The sequence below is a fragment of the Excalfactoria chinensis genome, chromosome Z, assembly GCF_039878825.1.
Source record: "Excalfactoria chinensis isolate bCotChi1 chromosome Z, bCotChi1.hap2, whole genome shotgun sequence".
NCBI classification, from domain to species: domain Eukaryota; kingdom Metazoa; phylum Chordata; class Aves; order Galliformes; family Phasianidae; genus Excalfactoria; species Excalfactoria chinensis.
Genome location: NC_092857.1, coordinates 20,004,092 through 20,024,134, shown reverse-complemented (window position 1 = coordinate 20,024,134; position 20,043 = coordinate 20,004,092). Strand labels below are relative to the sequence as shown.

At 41.7% G+C, this 20,043-nt stretch overlaps 1 protein-coding gene across 4 annotated transcripts in view; it reads right to left on the bottom strand.

Moving 5' to 3' along the window:
• The window catches only part of ERBIN (erbb2 interacting protein), a 101,826-nt gene extending 81,880 nt beyond the window's left edge, over positions 1 to 19,946 (bottom strand). For 3 of the 4 annotated variants that reach the window (XM_072359135.1, XM_072359137.1, XM_072359136.1), the window contains exons 1-2: positions 19,812 to 19,946; positions 19,324 to 19,413 (exon numbers count right to left, since the gene is read on the bottom strand). The gene's annotated coding sequence lies outside the window, so the exon portion shown is untranslated. Of the gene's footprint in view, positions 1 to 19,323; positions 19,554 to 19,811 lie in introns of those variants that run through there. The other variant, XM_072359134.1, reaches the window with a different exon arrangement.
• Between the last annotated feature and the right edge of the window lie 97 nt (positions 19,947 to 20,043).

The window sequence follows — 20,043 nt, the reverse complement described above, 5'->3', positions numbered from 1 at the left end:
ATATAATTTCAGAAAACACACACCTGAATTAGTTACTTCATACTACAAGAAGTTATTTTGAGACGTTTATTCTTCCCTCATTCAAAAAATCAGTACAGTTTAAACATCTTTGACTGCTATCCTTCAAAATGTTAATATATAATTTTGTAACATAGCAACTCAGTTTCCTGGAAAGTAAGTGATTGACAGGAGAATGAATCAACTTGCAGATTCTGTGCAAGTGTAGGTACTTGCCAACAAGTAGCTCAACAAATCAGTTTTTACACAACCTAAAAATAGATAAATTTGACACTGGATCTTACTTTCTTCTCTAGATGAATGACTCCTTGACAGGAAAGGAAGGAAGCCTTCCTAAACAGTATACGTTACTGCACTCAGCATCACCACTGGCTGTAATTTCAGCAAGCACAACTCAAGTCCTATCCAAGTACCAGGACTAATACAAGAAAATTTATGACCTTAGCATAAAGAGTGATTTCCATTCTGGATATTAAAGTTAAGAATCTTAAAATCTCTCTTCCATCCTCTTAGACAGACACACACACACCCCTATGTCATATATATATATATATATATTTTCTCAAGGTTGATAAACCCCAGCTCCCTCAACCTTCTCTTCATAAAGAGGCACTCTGGCACACTGATCATCTTCACAGCCTCATCCGGAAGCACTCCAAGAGTTCCACAACCTTTTTATGCTGGGGCCCATAGCTAAACATGCTACTCCAGGTGGGATTTCACAAGAGCAGAGTAGAAGGGGGAAAAAAAAGAAAAAAAAAAAAAAAATCACCTTTCTCTTCCTGCTGGTCATGCTTCTTTTAATGCAGTCCAGGGTACGGCTGGCTTTCTGGTTAGCAAGCACACACAGCCAATTCAGGTCCAATTTTTATTTATGTTTAAATCACCCAACATCTTCAAGTCCTTATCCTCATAATTACTCCCAACCCATTCATTACCCAGTCTGTACTGACATCTGGGATTGCCCCAGTTGAGGTGCAGGACTATGCATTTTGTCTTGTTCAGCTTCATGAGATTCACGTGAGTCTATTTCTCAAGCCTGTCAGGGCTTCCACCCTCTGGATTGCATCCTTTCCCTCCAGTTTGTTAACAATACCACACAGCTTGGTGCAAACATACTGAAGGGCATTCAGCCTCACTATCCATGTCACCGACAAGCTAAACAGCATTAGTTCCAATACCAACCTCTGAGGAGCAACATTCATCGCTTGCCTCCACTTGGACACTGAACCACTGACCGCAACTCTTTGAATGTGACTATCCAGCCAATTCCTAATCTACCAAGTGGTCCATCTATCAAATCAACATCTCTCCAATTTAGAGACAAGAATGTCATGCAGAACAGCATCAAATGTTACTCGCACAAGATCAGGTAGGTCAGCTGCTCTTCCCTTGTCCACCAAAGCTGTAACCCCACTGCAGATCACCAAATCCATCAGATACAATTTGCCTTTAGTGAAGCTATGTTGGATAACCCCATGCTTCCCAGGACAATCTGCTCCCTGACCTTGCTGAGCAGAGATGAGACTGACTACCTTGTTGTTCTCTGGATCTTCCTTTTTCCCCTTGTTAAAAATAGGTGTTATGTGCCCCTTTTTCAGACACTGGGAAACTCACTTGACTGCCATAACTTCTCAAATGAGATAGTGGCTAAGCAACATCATCTGCCCTGTCCCTGATACCACCAGATGCACCTCATCAGGTTCCATGGATTTCTGCATGACATCCTGTCACCAAGTTAGAAAAAGATGTATTTCATGGATGAACTACTCACTGGGTAAGGAACTGGCCAGATGGTTGCAGAGAGTTACAGTCAGCAGCTCAGTGTCCAAGTAGAGACCAGTGATGAGTGGCACTCCTCAGGAACTGCTGCTGGGAACAGAGTTATTTAGGCAACATGGACAGTGGGATTGAGTGCACTGTCAAAAATTACAAAACAATGACACACTCTCAGCAGGCTTACAGACAACACCAAGCTGAGTGGTGCAGCTGACATGCTAGAGAGAAGGAATGTTATCCAGAGGGACCTGGACAGGCTTGAGAGGACAGCCCATGCCAAACTCATAAAGTTCAACAAGGCCAAGTTTAAGGTCCTACATCTGGGTCAAGGCAATCTCAAGTTCAGACACAGGTTGGGTAGAGAATGTCTTGAGAGCCCTGACGATAAGGATTTGATTTGGGAATGCTGGTTTCCCAAGGGATTACATGCACCAGTTCCCTAAAGCACCAAAACCTTGCCTTTCAGAGGACTGGAAATTTGATTCTACTTTAAACCCACCCTATACATCTCAAGATTGAGAATTCGACCAGTGCATGATCAGTGCAAGCCAGACTTCCTTCAATCTTGACATCTCCAGTAAATTCTTCTGCCTTGATGAGCAACAGGTCCAGCAATATATGTCCCCTGGCAGGGCTTTCTATCATCTGTAATTTCACAGATTAAAGACTGTGATGTACAAACAAACTACTGGTATGAAAAATAATTTTTTAGCTGCTTAAGGATATTTTCAGAACTATCCATTTGTTACACTAATACTCCAGTAAGTAACAAACAGCAATGCTCCTCCTGCAGAAGTAATTTTTGCTAAACTAGTATGAATGAAAATTAATTCACGCAACTAAGTCAAAAGTTTCTCATCTGTCTAAGAAACAAATGTAAGGAAAGGAAATGTAAACTTAACATTAGATCTTATGGAAAGAATTTTTTACTGGCAACTAAATGAAAATACTTTTCTTCCTTGTAACAGAAAGGAAAGAAAACCTCACTTTTCTACATCATTGCCACTCTAATCTCCATAGAGATGCAGAGAGAAGCCCATTATTGGAGTCTGTGACTGAGTGAAAGAATATCCTAAATCAGCAGTAGGAATCCAAAAACCAAGTCAAGTCACACTGAGTTTAGTCCAAACTACAGACTGCTACACAGAAAGACTAAGACCTAATTTTCCCTACTCACACTTAACTTCCATTTAATCTTGAGTTCACACAACAAGTACAACAAGGAGAACACAAAAAACTACAAGCCTCACCTCAACCCTTGGGAATGTGACCTCGAAAATCACTTCTAGTCAGAAGAAGGACCCAGAGAGTAGCAATCAGTGGTACAAAGTCTAGTTTGCTGGAGGCCAATAATGAACAGAATGTCCCAGAGGTCTGACTGACTACAGTCCTGTTTAACACCTTCATTAGCAATCTAGATGATGGCACAGAACACATCCTCGTTAAATTCACGGACAACACAAAAGTAGGGGCAGTGGCTGACTCACTAGACGGCCATGCAGCCATCCATAGGGAACTCAATAGGCTAGAGAAGCAGGACAACGGGAACTTAAGCAGTTCAGCAAAGAGAAGTGCAGTCTTGCATCTGGGGAAGAGTAACCTGAAATTGGACAGGAAAGCAGACCTGCAGAAAAGTGCCTGAGGGTCCTGGTAGACATCAAGATCATCAAGAGTCAGTAATGTGCCTTTGATGCTAAAGCAGCAACCCATATTCCCAGATGCATTAGGCAAACTACTGCCAGCAGATCAAGAGGTGATCCTTCTCCTCCCCTCAGCACTGGAAAGGATGCATCTAGAGTGCTGTATCCAGTTCTGAGCCACCTAGTACAAGACAGACGTGGGCATACTGGAAATAATCCAGAAGAGGGTCACATCAAGATGATGGAGGAATCGAGCACCTCTCTTGTTAAAAGGCTGAGAGAAGGGATCTCACCATTGTCTCACCTACCTGAAAGGAGAGTGCAAATAAGATGGATACAGGCTCTTCACAGTGGTGCCTTGTACTGGGACAAGAAGCTATGTGCACAAACAGGAACACAGAAGGTTCCCTCTGAGTACCAGGAAGCACTTCTGAGCTGTGCGTGTGACAGAGCACTGGCACAGGCTGCCTAGAGAAGTTGTGGAGTCTCCTCTTAGGAGATCTTCAAAAGCTGCCTGAACACAAGCCTGGGCACCCTGTTCTGGATGTCTCTGCTTGAGCAGCGCCTGGACCCAACAGACCCAGAGGTCCCTGCCTACCTCAACCACTAAGTGATTCTATAAAACACACCATGAGTCCTATCAGTAACTGATACAGAAAAGGACTCTGCAAGATTCTGGAGGGAACTTCTTTCTCACTAGATTGACTTGTCCACCTACAGTACAGAATCTCTGCATATAAAGCAAAGAACCTCCAACAGGAAGAAAAGAGGAAGCATGCTGTCTCCTGTTGGAGAAGATTGAGCAGATCACAGACCTACGCATTCTGCACAGATTTTCTATACTTAGACTCCTTCAAAGTAAAGGTGATAATTATTACTTTTGTTTTTACTCTGAGCATTAAAAAGATGCATTAAAAAAAAAAAAAAAGAAAGAAAAACAAAAACAAACATTTACAAGAGTTGTTAATGGCTCACAACAGCACACTTAGGTCGTAAAATTCATTATTGTTGGTCAAATCTAGTCTGCCTCAGATTCACAAGGTTGGAATCAACTAATGATGACAAAACACTGGAGCAAGCAGTTTGGAGAGAGGGGGAAGGGTGGAAATAAGAATAGTTAACCATTCCAAATCTCAGTTCTGCAGATACTCCAGGCCATGAGAAGAAGCAAAGTTATGGTCTAGATAACGCCATGTCAGCAGTTGTACATTTGAAGCTCAGAACTGAAAGAAATACCTCCAGGATGTGGTCTTAAGTGAAAGACTACCTTCCTCAGCAAATGCTGCAAAAATTTTCGTAACAAAATGTTAATTTTTATAACTGTTATTAACATATAGAGTAGTGCTCTACATTTATAAAAGGCTTGAGGAAACAAAGCTACACCACACAGAAGAGACCATCACCCCTAACATGTCAAACTATGGTTGTTGGGTTTTTTGTTTGTTTTTTGTTGTTGTTTTTTTTTTTGGCTTGGTTTTTGTTTTAAACTTAAGCTCATTTAAATAAACAAGGAACAATGTTTTTAAATTCAAAAGTGACCAATACCAGGAAGTACTTTATCAGTAAATGTTCCTGGTTAAGAATTATAGCTTTTCAGTTGGTGTGGACAAATTATAATTCTAAGGTTATAACAATCCTTCAGACAATTCTGTAATGAACACCAAGTTGTAATTCAAAACCTTTTTTTTTTCTTTTTTCTTTTTTAAATACCACATAAATTCATAAAAAGAAACAAAGATGTGAAATACACAGTTGGGCCCCTGCATCTCTCATCTTTCCTACTGCATCAGAAGCTGCTAATCCAAAGCAGACAGTACCTACTACTTAGAGAAGGATGCAACCCACTTCCAATTGTAAAAAGTGAAACAGTTTATGCCATGTAAAGTCCTTGTAACAAAACAACTACTGGGGAACATTTATCTGTTCAGATGTAAAGCAAGTCTAATAGTTTGTATGGATGACACCAGTGTCTCTGTAGAGCACAGAATCACAGAACTGTAGGAGTTGGAAGGGAACTCCAAAGATCATCGAGTCCAAGCCCCCAGCCAAAGCAGGTTCTCTACACCACATCGCACAGGTAGGGGTCCGGGTGGGTCTTGAGAATGTCTCCAGAGAAGGAGACTCCACAACCCCCCTGGGCAGCCTGCTCCAGTGCTCCATCACCCTCACCATAAAGAAGTTCTTGCGCACATTCGTGCGGAATTTCCTATGCTCCAGTTTCTGGCCATTTCCCCTTGTCCTGTCTCCACACACTGCTGAAAAGAGCCTGGCCTCATCACTTTGTCCCCCACACCTCAGATATTAATAGACCTGGACCAGGTCTCCCCTCGGTCTTCTTTTCTCAAGGCTAAACAGAACCAGTTCACTTAGCCTTTCTTCATAGGGGAGATGCTCCAGGCCCTTCACCATCTTTGTGGCCCTCCGCTGGACTCTTTCCAAGAGATCCCTGTCTTTTTTTTGTACTGGGGAGCCCAGAACTGGACACAGTATTCCAGATGAGGCCTCACCAGGGCAGAGTAGAGGGGGAGGATCACCTCCCTCGACCTGCTGGCCTTACTCTTTTTAATGCATCCCAGTATGCCATTGGCCTTTTTGGCCGTGAGGGCACACTGCTGGCTCATGGCCAACCTGTCGTCCATCAGGAAACCCATGAGATTCTAATTCAACTTAGAAGAAATGCACACTTAACATAAACACTGTTAATAAGAAATGGATAAAACTTCTACAGAACGCTCCTCTACCCTGCTTCTAAATCTATAGAATTGATGTCTTTGACAGGCTAAGGAGAAGGAATACTTTCAGAAGGAAAAGCATAACAATCAAGATGACTTTATACACCAGATCACAGAGCAGATTTAAGTTGCAAACTATCTCACAAAGGGTAAAATACACATTAAGATAATTGTTCAATTAAGATGTTTTTAGAGAAAGAGAGAGATGCACTAAATATGAGAAGTTGATTCTACAGTGCTACCAATAACATATACATGTTAGCAGAAAATCTGGAGTGAACTCCAAAGAGGAAAAATAAATAAATAAATGAGCAGATGCCACAATTTTACTCATCTATTACAACTGTAAGTGATGAGAACTGAAGTTGTTCAAACAAAAAAGGACAGAAGTAAACATGGACCTGATGGGAAATTTCTTCATGCTATTATTTCTGATACTTTCTGTAATTCAGTAACTACAAGACAGAGTTGCAGCCACTGATAAATATGGACAATGGAATGTATTCAGTGCCTGAATGAGAAAGGACTTCCTTTGCCTAACAAGACCAACATTTGTTTATGAAACACAAAATTTATCGGTTAGAATGAAGACAGGTGCCACACTGCAGACAATGAAGGCAAAGAAAGAATACAGTTTCTTCATTGCTATTTATGCTCTCAACAGAATTTCCTCATAGCTATTCTGAAGAGGGCTGGTGAGATCAGGCAAGCTAATATATCACAGTCAGGAAAAGCTGGTAGAGTGGCAGAACAAACCCGAAAGCACACAAGAGCCAAAGTGAGGTGGACCTAAGCACAGAGAAGTGACTGCAGAAATTCTTTTTGGTTGTACATCTTGTCTCAGCACACGAACACTGTCTTAGTAGCGTCATTACCATGGAAAATCTTAAGACTTCAAGAAACAACAGGGAACTCAAAACAGAAACACCAACATTTCCTCTTTCAATCCAGAAAACGAAATTACTAAGACTGCACTCCACTTCAAGTCAGATCTGGTAATCTTGCATACCTACACACACATACACACATAAAGAATGCAGAAATAACAATGGCTTCAGCTACAGCCAAGCTTTAGGCGAAACTACCTCATTATTTAATGACAGATTTAAATAAATGCATGCCTGCCACAGCTACAAAAATACTTCCTCTCTACTCCCTCCTCCTTCAGGGTGCCATCACAAGACAGAACACTGACGACCTCATGTAAAAAATTAACCTCTGTGAATTATCTAACTGTACGGCCAGTGACAGGAGAAAAAAAACATTCGGATAGTAAAAGCAAAACTGCTTTAAACATACACACTTTGTTCCTCCCAGTTGGTTTAACAGAGCTACAAAGTTAAAGTTCTCAAATTACTTGAGAGCAGAAGCAAAATCTACATACAAAATTACAGTTAGAAACTGAAACAAAGTGACTACCACCCTCTTTGCAAACAAGGAAGTAATATACAACAAAACGCCCTCCGCCATAAGTTCGCTTCTTTATCATAAAATCCTGCAATATATGGAGCTATTAGTGAATGTTTTCACTTCCTGTCTTGAGAACTTGCTGAAATTGCGGAGTTTGGGCAGAAGTGAAAATAAAAATGAGCAGCAGAAGATGTTAACAATGCCATTTCTCTACCTGCAATATCAAGCAAATACATACATGAAACAGTAAGTCCTTTTAACCCCTTAATTTGTGAGGAAGGAGGAACAGATTTGAAAAGCGTAGCTACCATATTCTGTTTCGCACGAGTGTGATATTTTTATTCATTTGACATATGTTGCTTCCTGAATGGATTTAATATATTTTGGTATTCCAGCACAAAAACTGCTCTCATCATATTTGGCACTTCATGTACAATGTAGCCAGGAAACCACTCCTTACACTACTCAGCCATCTGCAGCAGACAGCATAGGTTTTTAAACAAGCAAGCTGCACTGTTGTAAATATGCAGTATTTCAGTATAAAAGTTCTCATCTGTTAACTAGGCTTTCCATCTGACTGCCTGCTGATAAATTCATGCAACATGTAGCAGTTCAACACAAAGTAATGTGATAAAGGGGAAAAAAATCATTTTTTATTCCTACTTCTCATCATTAGACTGCCAGTTAGTACTCTTTTTCTTTTTTTCTGACACTGCACATTCTACATATGAAAAACAAAAACCCTATGTCTTACTTCATATGGACCCCACCTGAAAAACAATTACAGAAACTATTAGCTAAATTAGAACAACCAAACAGAGGTCAGAAAAACACAGTGGGCTCAAAAAAAAAGAAAAGAAATAAGAGTCTGAGAACCAGAAATTGGAGATTGGGAACATGAGAGGAAGAAGAACTACACTGAATACCTTGAAGCTAATAACAAAACAGATCAGCTGCCCATAAAACTCCTGCACCACATCTAAACAAGTTACACAATTCAGCTGGTGATGAGAGTCATACAAGCAGAAACACATTCACAGAACACAGATTAAATGACAGGAGTGCCTGCAGATGCACATATTCAATTCCCATTAGGGACTGCTCTATTGCTAAAAAAATAGATACTACTACAAACACAAGTATAGATGCTATGGAAGATAAAATGCAGTGTAGAACTGTAATAAACATAGTTCTTAAAGAAACAGAATACGCAAAAGGAGTTTCGTCTTTCTTCAGAATGCTCTGCCTTAAAGAACATTTCTGTCCTTATTTTGCTACCCATCACAGCAAGCCAGTTTCTCTTTTGCCCTTCTGCAGCATCTGATGCACAGACTCAGATGTGAACGATCCAAATCACTTATTACAAGTTCTCACATCACTTAAATACCTTCACAAGATTCCTTTTTCTAGCTTTCCCATTCACCCCTACAACTTTCGTATCCACCTTTACATGTCAACAGAGCATTCCACAAACATTCTTCAACCGTTCATGTGGGCCCTTATCCAATCAGAGCTGCGAGCTGTTTTCTTCTAGAGGTGTCCTTGGTTCTCATTTATCTTGCTCTGCAGGTGCTGCTCTGTACAGTCCCTCTTGTATTTCCACACCATTCCATTTGTTTTTATGAGCTGCTGTACTCCAAATAGCAGGATTATATTTACAGTGAAGCTTTAAAAAGCACTTTTTTTCACAGTTTCAGTACAGAGTAACCACTCTACTTCAATAAAAAGAATTAAAAATAAAAAACAGTATTTTCCTCATCCATATCAATTATTGGTTACAATTTTGATATACAAGGAATACTCTTCTTTGTCTGAGCCATGGTTCTAAATACAAGACTCCTTGAGAAGTCTCCCATGCAGTGAAGCACTATTTTCTTGTCCCATATTTAGCTTTACTCTCAGAACACGCATTTTAGTTTTGCCAATTTATAGTCTCTTTTCACTCCGAACACACTAATTAAGCATATAAGTTATTTTTCTCTTTATGTAGTGCTGTGCTCTTCTACGCTAACAGATGATGATTAAAATAAAATAAAGCAAAATAAAAACCATTGTATGAGTTTTATTTTAATGCAACAGGCACTCTGAAGATTAAATAAGAAAATGTTACAACAAAATTTAAAATGCACACATATTCTTAAATGGTTTCCAATGGATTTTTTTGTCTCTTTAGATAGTGGAAAATAATAGTTTACAACTTAAAACAATAATAATAATAATTACTTGGAATTTCAACAACTACACTGTAGGACAAGTTCTCCATAACAAATTAGGAAAGTTGACAATACTGCTTAACTCAAGAAAAAGTTTTTCACCAGCCACAAAGTTCAAACAACTCATTCTTCCTTTCCCACCATAGTGCAAATGACAGCCTCAAAACTTCTACTTAACTTCCTGAAGTCCTGTGCTTTTTAGCAGGAAAAAATAGTTACTTCAGTGGCATCAAAGAAATACTTCAAGACGTAGAGCAGTGCTGTACTGATCGGCTGCTGACATAATAGGCCTTTTTTCCTTAAACTAGGAGAAAAGAACTGAAGAAGACAATGCAGAAATTCCAGGAAAATTCTTAATCCTGATTTCAAATAATTTGAATTATCCAATGGGTACTTCTCCCTTCAGTCCTTTCAGTGACTGAAAACAAGTTTATACAAGTTTCAGGAAAATTTAATAGCATCCCCATGCTAAGGTCATTCCTCAATAGATATTTCAAAATCAGAAGCTGAAATATAACACTGTTAGCATTTACACAAATTGAATGTCTTGTTATCTATGAATCTAAAATGAGTAAATACCTAATTGAATTCAGTAGCAACAGGCAGGGACTTACTACACCTGGGACAGGTGGAAGCAAGTGTACTGTTTCTACAAGTCTGCTGCTTCGTGACCAGGTTTTTTTAAAGTAGAGTTAAGAGAAAAGTAAGAATGAGATCTGAAAGTAACCGTGAGTAGAGATTCACTTCTCTTCCATCCTGTAACCCTGTTTTAATTTGTTTTTTTGACAGGGCCGTGATCTTTCCCATTAGGTGTCACAGACTGCTGCTGTACAACCAATTCAGTAACAGCAGTGTCATGACAGACTACAGGACACTGGAAATCCTGACAAGGCCTCTCCTTCCTTTTTACCAGTACTGAACCGGAAAACTCCACAGAAATATCTGCCTGCTCCACCTTTCTCTAGAAACAGCAGCACTGCAAGAAGCACACAGGAATGACACAATCCTCAGCACCTTTGCTATGCTTCAGTGAAGCAAGACAAAGGTGCTGCTTGAAAAGATGAGGAACTCACTCAGGTAAATACAAATGGAAAAGTAAATTTGTCTCATTTAAGTCTATTAAAGGCCATTTTAATTTTATCTTGCTTATTTGGTATTTGTACTGCTTTTGTTTTAATTTTTTTTAGATGAAATTTCTCATGAGAGACCCAACGCATGAAGTCTAGATTAAGAATAATGCACTGGAAAAACAGGATTTTCTAACATCCACAGAGAGCTCCCTCCTACACAGAACATTGTTTCAGGGGGGAAAAAAAAAAAAAAAAAAACAACTTAAACTAAGATGCCAATGATGCACTGCCGTTAAACAATAGCAGAGTAAAAACAGTACAGCTCCAGTAGTTTCTCTCTCCCATGTCAGTGTTTCTGATCTTATCTAACAGAATTAGAGCCAGACAGCTTGCCAAATTCAGAGGCCCAATTGATTTCCCCTTCCTGCCACATTCCCAGACAGGATGGGAACACACAGGTTTAAGCATCTTTCTCCTCTTTCCACTTACAACTGAGTTAATTTTTTCCTTCGGGAAAACTTAAAAAAAAAAAAAAAAACAACACACACAGGTGAAACAACAAAAATTATCTAAAGTCAAATTCCACCATTTTTCCAGCATTCTTCACTCTGTTCCCTGTGTCCATAAATCCTTCCCCAGAAGGTAACCTACCAAAAAATTCATGAATATTTTCCTCGACTTAGAATAAACCATACTACATAAGTTCAGTAGAGCTGAATTAAACTACAAACACTGGATAACTACGTGAATAACTATGAATCACAGAGATGTGAACTTAAGGAATTTTCTCTCACTGATAAACTCTGGAAAATATAAAAAAAAGCACAGTTCAGAATGTAAAAGATCCACGGTTTCAGAGTTAATATCACAAATGATCATGAGAACAGAAGCAAAATGATTATTCTCTCCTAGAAGGAGCTCACTACCAAGCTGACCTTCTAGATTACCAACAAGTAATTTACCACTGCAAAGAGATGGACAAGCAGCATGCTGAAAATGTAACGTAACAGCTGTAAGCACACTGACCTCCTTCCCTTGGTGTACCCATCCATTAGGAGAAAGGGAAAATAAGTGAATTCAACACCTGAAAGTTATACTCTGTAGCACAGAATACAAGTGGCTGTAGAACACTTAGGTCACTTTTTTGCTGTCATGATTTTCACTTTACTTTCATTGAAAATACATGCCTTAAACTTGTAAATATTTATCTAGCTAAGCTTTTCTTTTACTTTGATCACAAGTACACATAAGCAATACAGATTATTAAGCATAACAGAGAAAGAAATAATAGCTCACATTAATATAATTATTTAAGAGTTATCTGATACCCTGTTTCATATATCTATCCCTATCCTATCATCAGGGCTACCTGTAAATGAAGACAGAATAACTGCAGAAATCATAGAATGGTTTAGGTTGGAAGGGACCTTTAAGTTCATCTAATTCAAACCCCCTGCTATAGGCAAGGACACCTCCCCCTAGACCAGGTGGCTCAAAGTCCCATCTAGCATGGCCTTGAACTCGTCCAGGGAGGGAGCATCCAAAAATTAACTGGGCAACCTGTTCCAGTGTCTCACCACCCTCACAGTAAATAATTTCTTCCTAATATCTAGTCTAAATCTGTCTTCTCCCAGTTTAAAACCACTTCCCTTCAGCCTCTCGCTACATGCTTTCCTAAAGAATCCCTCTCCAGCTTTCCTGCAGGCCCCCTTCAGGTACTGGAAGGCCGCAACAGAGTCTCCTCAGAGCTTTCTCCAGGCTGAAGAGCCCCAACTCTCTCACCCTGTCCTTGTAGTGGAGGTGCTCCATCATCTTTGTGGCCCTCCTCTGCACCCACTCCAACAGCTCCAGATCTTTCTTGTGCTGGGGACCCTAGAACTGGACTCACGAGAGCAGAGTAGAGGGGCAGAATCTCCTCCCTCAACCTGCTGGTCATACTTCTCTTGATGCAACCCAGGATACAGTTGACCTTCTGGGCTGCAAGTGCACACTGCTGGCTTGTGTTGAATCTTTCATCAACCAGCATCCCCAAATCCTTCTCCCCAGGGCTGCTATCAAGCCATTCTCTGCCCAACCTGTATCTGTGCTTTGCACAAGTCCAGACAGATGACATCAGTTACTCTTCTCTTATCCACTGACACTCTAACTCCATCACAAAAGGCCACCAAGTTTGTCAAGCATGGCTTGCCTTTGATGAAGCCATACTGGTTACCACCAATAATAATAACCATGTTGGTTACCAATAATAATTTTGTTGACAAATTGATGACAAATGAGATTATTTTCAGAATTATCACTTCTTCCATCAAAAAGATTAATTCCAAGATTCCTACAGTAACATGCAGAGAAAAAGCAACAGCTCTCAAAATGCTGTTTCTTAACAGCCTATCAGAAACATTCCAAATGAGTCTGGAAATGCTTTCCATCATCCAAACACTAGAAATCATATCCATAGCAAAAACATTCTGATTTTTTCTGAACCTGCAACTTACGTTCACAAGAATCTGGTGCTACATTACAGACATTAATTAGATGTAGATCATTTTTACACCCAGCTTTCCAGAGATATAGATAGAACTCCGGATATTTTAAATTCAGCACAGATAACCAAATGTATCGGAACAAAGAGAGGAAGTCCCTCGCCTCTTCAAAAACGATACAATCCTTTTCAAATTAGAATTGCACTAGAAACTTTCCAGGTAAGTACTCTAAACTTCTATAGACTACTTCAGAGTCTCCTCTACTAGTAAGATAGTAACCAATACAACTGAGACAAGAAGTAGATACTGAGCACAACCAGCCCACAGGAAGGCATCTACTACTTCCAAAACAGAATTTTACCTTCAAGAGAACATAAAACCCAAACACTTCAAGCAAGTAGTCCCTGCCTATCTGTTCCCAGAATTCTGCTCACACAGCTGCAGTCTCTCCCACTGTGATAAGTGTGATAATCCAGAACAGTCAAACAGCTGTGGTTCAAGTACTGAATTATTTATCTCTATTTATTCCACCCTCGTAAGTTTCATGACAGAAACTACAAGACAAGAAGTGCAGAAATGGACATACTGAACTACACAAAGAGAGAATTCAACATTATGAGATCATTATAAGCTTATAACAATGTTCAGTTTGCTGATACACCTTGTGAATTCTGGACTGATCACTCTGAGGTCACCAACCTACAATTTCTTCCAGTTGTTATTCCTGCAACATGTATTTTACATAGGAGAATTAGCAACAGAAAGTTTGCTTATAGCAGCTGCTTCAATTTGCTTATATAATATAGCCTTATGCTTACAGAATTTAAAGAGTTACAGAGAGTTTGAGAACCCATAGTTTTATTTTTAAAAGATGCAAAGATATTTAACATATTTAAAATCTGAGAAACTAAGTAGAAGCTATACATTTTTGAACCATTTATCTTTCAGGTACCTTTGCTCTTGCAAGGACAGAAATTGTCTTTGTTATTTTAAGTAACCCTTTCGGTCTAGACCAGGCATGTCCAAAGTACAGCACAGGACATTCCAACCTGCAGCTTCCACGTGCCTCACACCATCATGGCAGCTGCTCTGCCCTATTGAGTGACCTGGTCGAGCCCAAGGTTCACACTCATTGTTCACAGTAGCCAAACAGCACAGTGTGGGCTGAAATCAGGGCAGAGGGAGAGTAAGGAGCAGTACTAACTCAATTACAGTAAATAACTGCACAGTGATACGCTGGCTAAACATACTTCTGTGAACAGCAAAAAATATACAGCTGTGCTTTTCATTTTGATAAAGGAATCTGAGAGCAGGTTTAAAGAGTGATGAAAATTTCATCTTTTTTTTTCCCCCTGTATATTTTATAACTCCCTTTTTAGTCAACATAAATACCATATCTGCAAGTTTGCCTTACTAATGTCATCCTGTTTTGGCAGTACATACACTTATGAACAACTGTTTTCAATGATGAAGTACAGGAGGAGTACACATCCATCAAAAATCTCTGATGAACACCTAGAGAGCTCACTAGGAACTGCAACCACTGCCATCGAACCAGTCCGGTACATTAGTTTCACAAAAACAGGGTCAAACATTCCATCAGTATTATGCTTATGTTGCTCCACTTTGTCTTAATAAAAATGTATTTGTTGAAGTTTTGTTACTTATGTACATTAACTGTATTATATATTTTATATGTGGCCCAAGACAATTCCTCTCCACTCAGCATGGCCCTGACAAGCAAAAAGTTGGACATTCATGGTCTAGACTGTGCCTAGTCACTGGATAAAGAACTGAGAAACACATCAATAGTGTTCAATAGTGTTCCAACTCAATCAACCGAGTTGTGCATGGGAACTGTTGAGCTGTTACATGATGTTTTCGAAGCCATATCAAAAAATAGAAGAGTAAGGTAATCGTTATGTATCTGTTGAAGTGGATATATATAGGGGAGGAGAGTACATACTTCAAATGTAAGAAGCTCTGGAAGCATTGCTACCTTCTGACAGTATGACAACATCCAGGACAGTCACAGCAGTAGAAATGGCTCGTATTATCTTCAGGTAACATTAGTTAGCATCAGATATCTACAAATTAGTTCCAGATACAAAAAGAGCCAATCTATTTGTCAGCTTAATCTACACCACGGAAACTAATCACAGTTGTTTTCCCACATAAATATACCTTCATTTTGGCCTTAATGAAACCAAGCAAAGGGGTTTGTTTACCTTTATTTTTCAATTATGAAAATCGTTATACATTCTTAAGGGCAGAAAGTAGAACTTAGTGCTGAAACAACATGTTTCTACATCATCTTTACAGAAAATGCAGACAAAACTAAACAGAGTAATAAGCCAAATACCTGTATTGAAATGTAAGTATCAGAGAAAAAAAAAAAAAAAAAAAAAAAAAAAACACTTTAAGAAGAGCAGGTAACAGTTGAAAAAGATCACCAAAAAAGCAGAATAATCCCAAGATTACTATATAATAAAAATACGAGCAAATTCACTACAGCAATATTTACCTCTCCCATTTTTCTTATACAGGCAGAAGAGGATATATAGATCTCTTCCAAATCAGCATCCTCCCTTTCCAAGATCAGTCTTACGATGTTATACTTGCAACACCCAAACAATGAATTTTTAATCAGAAGTTAAAGTTGTATTTTCATAGTCATCTTTTTAATAACTAAAAATCTCTCTCAAAAAAAAAAAAAAAAAAAAAGAAAGAAAGAAAGAAAAGAAATAAAGTACATGAAGCCTAGTTACATCCTCTATCACCTGCCTCCCCCAACTCAATAACATCGCTGAACAATTAATAGTTACTCAAGTACAACAGACACTGATTTTTACTGATATTTACGCAGCAAGAGACCATTTGCCAGCTGTGCTGACACTGGCTTCTGCATGCCACCTTCACAGTTTGAAACTGCAGAGACACAAAGCAGCTGCTCCCTAGGATGATGAGAACAGTTAAGCCTGTGGGAAACTCATGTGAAGCTCTGAACAGCCTCCTACCCCCAACACCACTCTCTTTCAGAACTGCCAACACTGAAGTGCTCACGTTACCACAAGAGTAGGAAAGATATTCCCTATGTATTCAAAACATGAAACAAAACTCCCCAAATCAGCTCAACTTCTCTAAGTTGTAGAAAAGTAGCTTTAACTTATAGATGGTCCTTTGGACTTTGCAAGTGTTACAAAGATTCTAGGCTACCAAACTAATAGGTTACCACAATTAATGCACTTTCTAGCTTGAGAAAATAATTAAATAAGTAAATAGTTAATAAATTACTGATAAACATGTTTTTTAAAGTTTTTGTTCTGATGTGAAAACTGTTGTCTGACAGTTTTACTTAAAAGCTAGCAAATGCAAAATAATGAGGTATCTGAACCTACATTTTCCAGATAATTCAGACTTAAACCTGTACTGACTGTCAACATCAACACTTACATGCTCACAAAATGAAACAACTTTTGTATCCATCAGAGTAGTTCTGTCCACCTGCCCAGTTACTCATTCAGAGGAGGTCAGATCTGTAAATGTCAGACACTCTTTTAAGATTATTCCTTAGGGAGAACCTTCTGAAAGATGACATATCAAGCACTTGATCTCTACATAACATTTTCCCTAGAAGATTTTCCTTTTTGTTTGCAAGCAGGAAGAATAAAAACAGAACAAAAAGCCCAAAGCAGACAGGTTACACCCCAACAGGAAAGTTGAGTTGAAGAAACCTGCTCTCATCCCCTTCTATTTCTGGAACCTACTGCTAACATGCTAAGTTTAATGCACATTACACATGAGCATGCCTTCCCTAGTGAGGATCCTTTGAGCACAGCCCTCCTTACTCAGGTTTGTGATCTCTGAACCAACTCCACTGAGGACAAAGCAAAACTTGGTTTTCTTACACCAGCTGTCTACTACACCAACCAACTTTCAGAGCATCATGTTCATATCAAGCACTATACACTGTCTAGCTTATTGCTAGTAAGACTATACTCATACTTTTACAGAGGTCATGATAATCACATTCCACAACGTGCTGTAAGCTGTAACTTCAACCTTGTTCACCATAAACCTACCTACATAAAATTACTAATGTTTACATGAGCTTAATTTAACTCATAAGCAAGGAACAGCCAGGTAACAAGAATGTTTCCCCAAGCCATCAGCACTTACCTATGAACATGCTGTTCCAAACAACGCAAGCTACCACGTGTACGTTTGCATCACTTTTTTCATAACACAAATACCAATGTCAGCCTAATTTAGTTGAGATGGTTGATCTCAAGGAAGAATACACTCCTTCATGACTTCTAAACTATGTTAATGACATGAATTGTGTTCTATGATATAACCATTAGCTGTACGCAGTACTGAATTCCACTTTCATCATTAAAAAGAGCCTTATCCACAGCTACCATGGTGACAAAACACCAGTGTAAAAAGTTGCTGCTCCACTACAAGGATCTATTCTTCCCCGTGGCATTGAAAAATATCAAGTGCATCATGAGAAACACAAAAGGTCTGAAAAGAAACAAAACTGCCTCCATTAGAACACAGTGGTTTACAACTAAATTTGTCATGCATTGCTACAATATCTCTTCCCACATGGAATCTCAAGTCATTACTGGGGCTAAAACACTGCCTTGGAAAGTGACCGTTCTTTGTAAAAGGATTACTCTATTTAGACTTCATTGCTTTTCTGCCAAGCACCAACCATATAAGGAAACCAAAGTTCACTGTCATTTATTTTGTCCAGCCCTTTCAGCCACCTAAGAATAACCTTCCAGCTGCTTAGAAAGGTAAGTCCATAAACTACAAGCCAAATCATCTACTCGTTATCAGCACCAGAAGCTTTTTTAAGTCAGTTAAATGCTAACATTTGTCCCCGTGCTCAAACAGACCAACAGAGCTGGATTAATAACTTTACTCATTCCCTGCTATACAAGGTGCTGCTCGAGAGCTGCACACGTAACAGTCTCAGAGTAGTGCACAGAAGTGACTGTCCAGCTCTTACAAACACCAACACATCTTGGATAAAACAAACCATAAACACTCCAGCTGGCAAACATGCTGCCTGTGGGTTGTCAGGCGGGCGCGCAATCCAGATAAGCCAGCAGAGCTATGGCTTCCAGCTCATGAAAGCATTCCCAATCATGAATGGCCTGACCAATAACTCCTCTTTGAGGCATGTGAACGAGTCTGTGGTGAATGACGCTGCTTTCACTACATGCAACCGAGTAAGCTCCCGCGACGGGAGCAGCGCAGCAGTAGCAAGAACCTTACATCAGAACTTCACATTCGGCTTCCCCTCCAAGAGCTTCGAACGGGACGCTTCGTCAAAATAACAACGCAGGGGGCCAAAAAGAGCGGGGCCGCGTTAAGCCGAGGCCCGGCGGCACGCCGCCAATCGGGCAGACACCAGCACGCCTTTCTTCTTTCAGAAGCCCTCGAGACGCACGGAGCGAACGGGCAGCGCGGCGCGGCCGTCCCGAGGCTGGGCGGGGGCTCCTTCCTGGGGCCGCCCGGCTCCCGCCAGCACCCCGGAACAGCCTCGGACGGCGGGCGCGGGGCGCGCGAAGCCCCGGGGTCTACCGATTAAAGAAAAGCGGCTCCCTCCGCCGGGACTTGCTCATTTGCCGAGAACTTCATCGCGCGGCGATGGTTCGCGAGGGCGGGACGCGCAGCACCGAGCCGAGCGCCTTCAGCCCGACACCTCCCGCGAACAAAGAAACTTCTGTGCCCGCGGAGCGCGGAACTTTCCGTCTCGCCGGGCTCCCCCCGCCTCCCCCGGCGCGGCCGCTCCGTCGCTCACGCAGCGCGGCCAGACGGGGCCGCACAAAGGGCCGCGGGGCGACGGACCGCGCAGGCCGAAAACAGGATATCGGCACGGGGCGAGAGCGCCTTCCTGCCAACCCCCGCCTCGCGGACCGACGGCTCCTCCGCCGCCTCCCCCGGGCCCTCTCGGCGCCGCTCACCTTGCGACGGGCGTCCGAACCGGGTCCGGCGGCCGCGAGTTTCTCCCGACCCCGAAGAAACGTATTAAATCCAATCGGGCGTTCCGACCGCTGAACGGGGAGAGACGAGAGGGGAGGAGGGAGGGAGGGGAGCGGGGAGGGAGGGACAGAGAGAAAAAAAACCAACAGCTTTCGACGAGACGGGGGAGGCGGCTGCAGCGCGCCGTGTGCGCGAGCGTGCGCGCGCGCGTGTGGTGTGTGTGTGTGTGTGTGTGTGTGTGTGTGTGTGTGTCTGTACGTCCGTGTGTGTGCGGGGGAAGGGCTCCTCCCGGCGCCGCGCTCTGCCCCAGGGCAGCCCCCGTCCACGCAGCCCCGCCCTGCGCCGCGACCACCCGGCAGCGCCGGAGCCCCCACTCCGATCCCGCGGCCCCCGCCCACCGCCTCGGCCCGGGCCGCCCCGCCGCCCTCCTGCCGCCCCCCCCCCGAGGGCGCAGGGCCGCCCGCCTCACCTGCCCGCCCGCCGCCGCCCTCTCTCCCCGCCTCCTCTCGCGCGCTTCCCCCTTCTCCTCCGTTCCGGCCTCCCGCCCCTCCCCGGCCTCGGCGGCGGCGGCGACGAAGCCGCGGGAATGCCCCGGGGGGTGGCGGTAGGGACGCGACGGAGAAGCGTACGAGACCGAGGCCGCCGCGCCGCGCCCCTGCGGCTGCCGGCGCCGCGCACCGCCGCCCAGGCCGGGGGGTGGC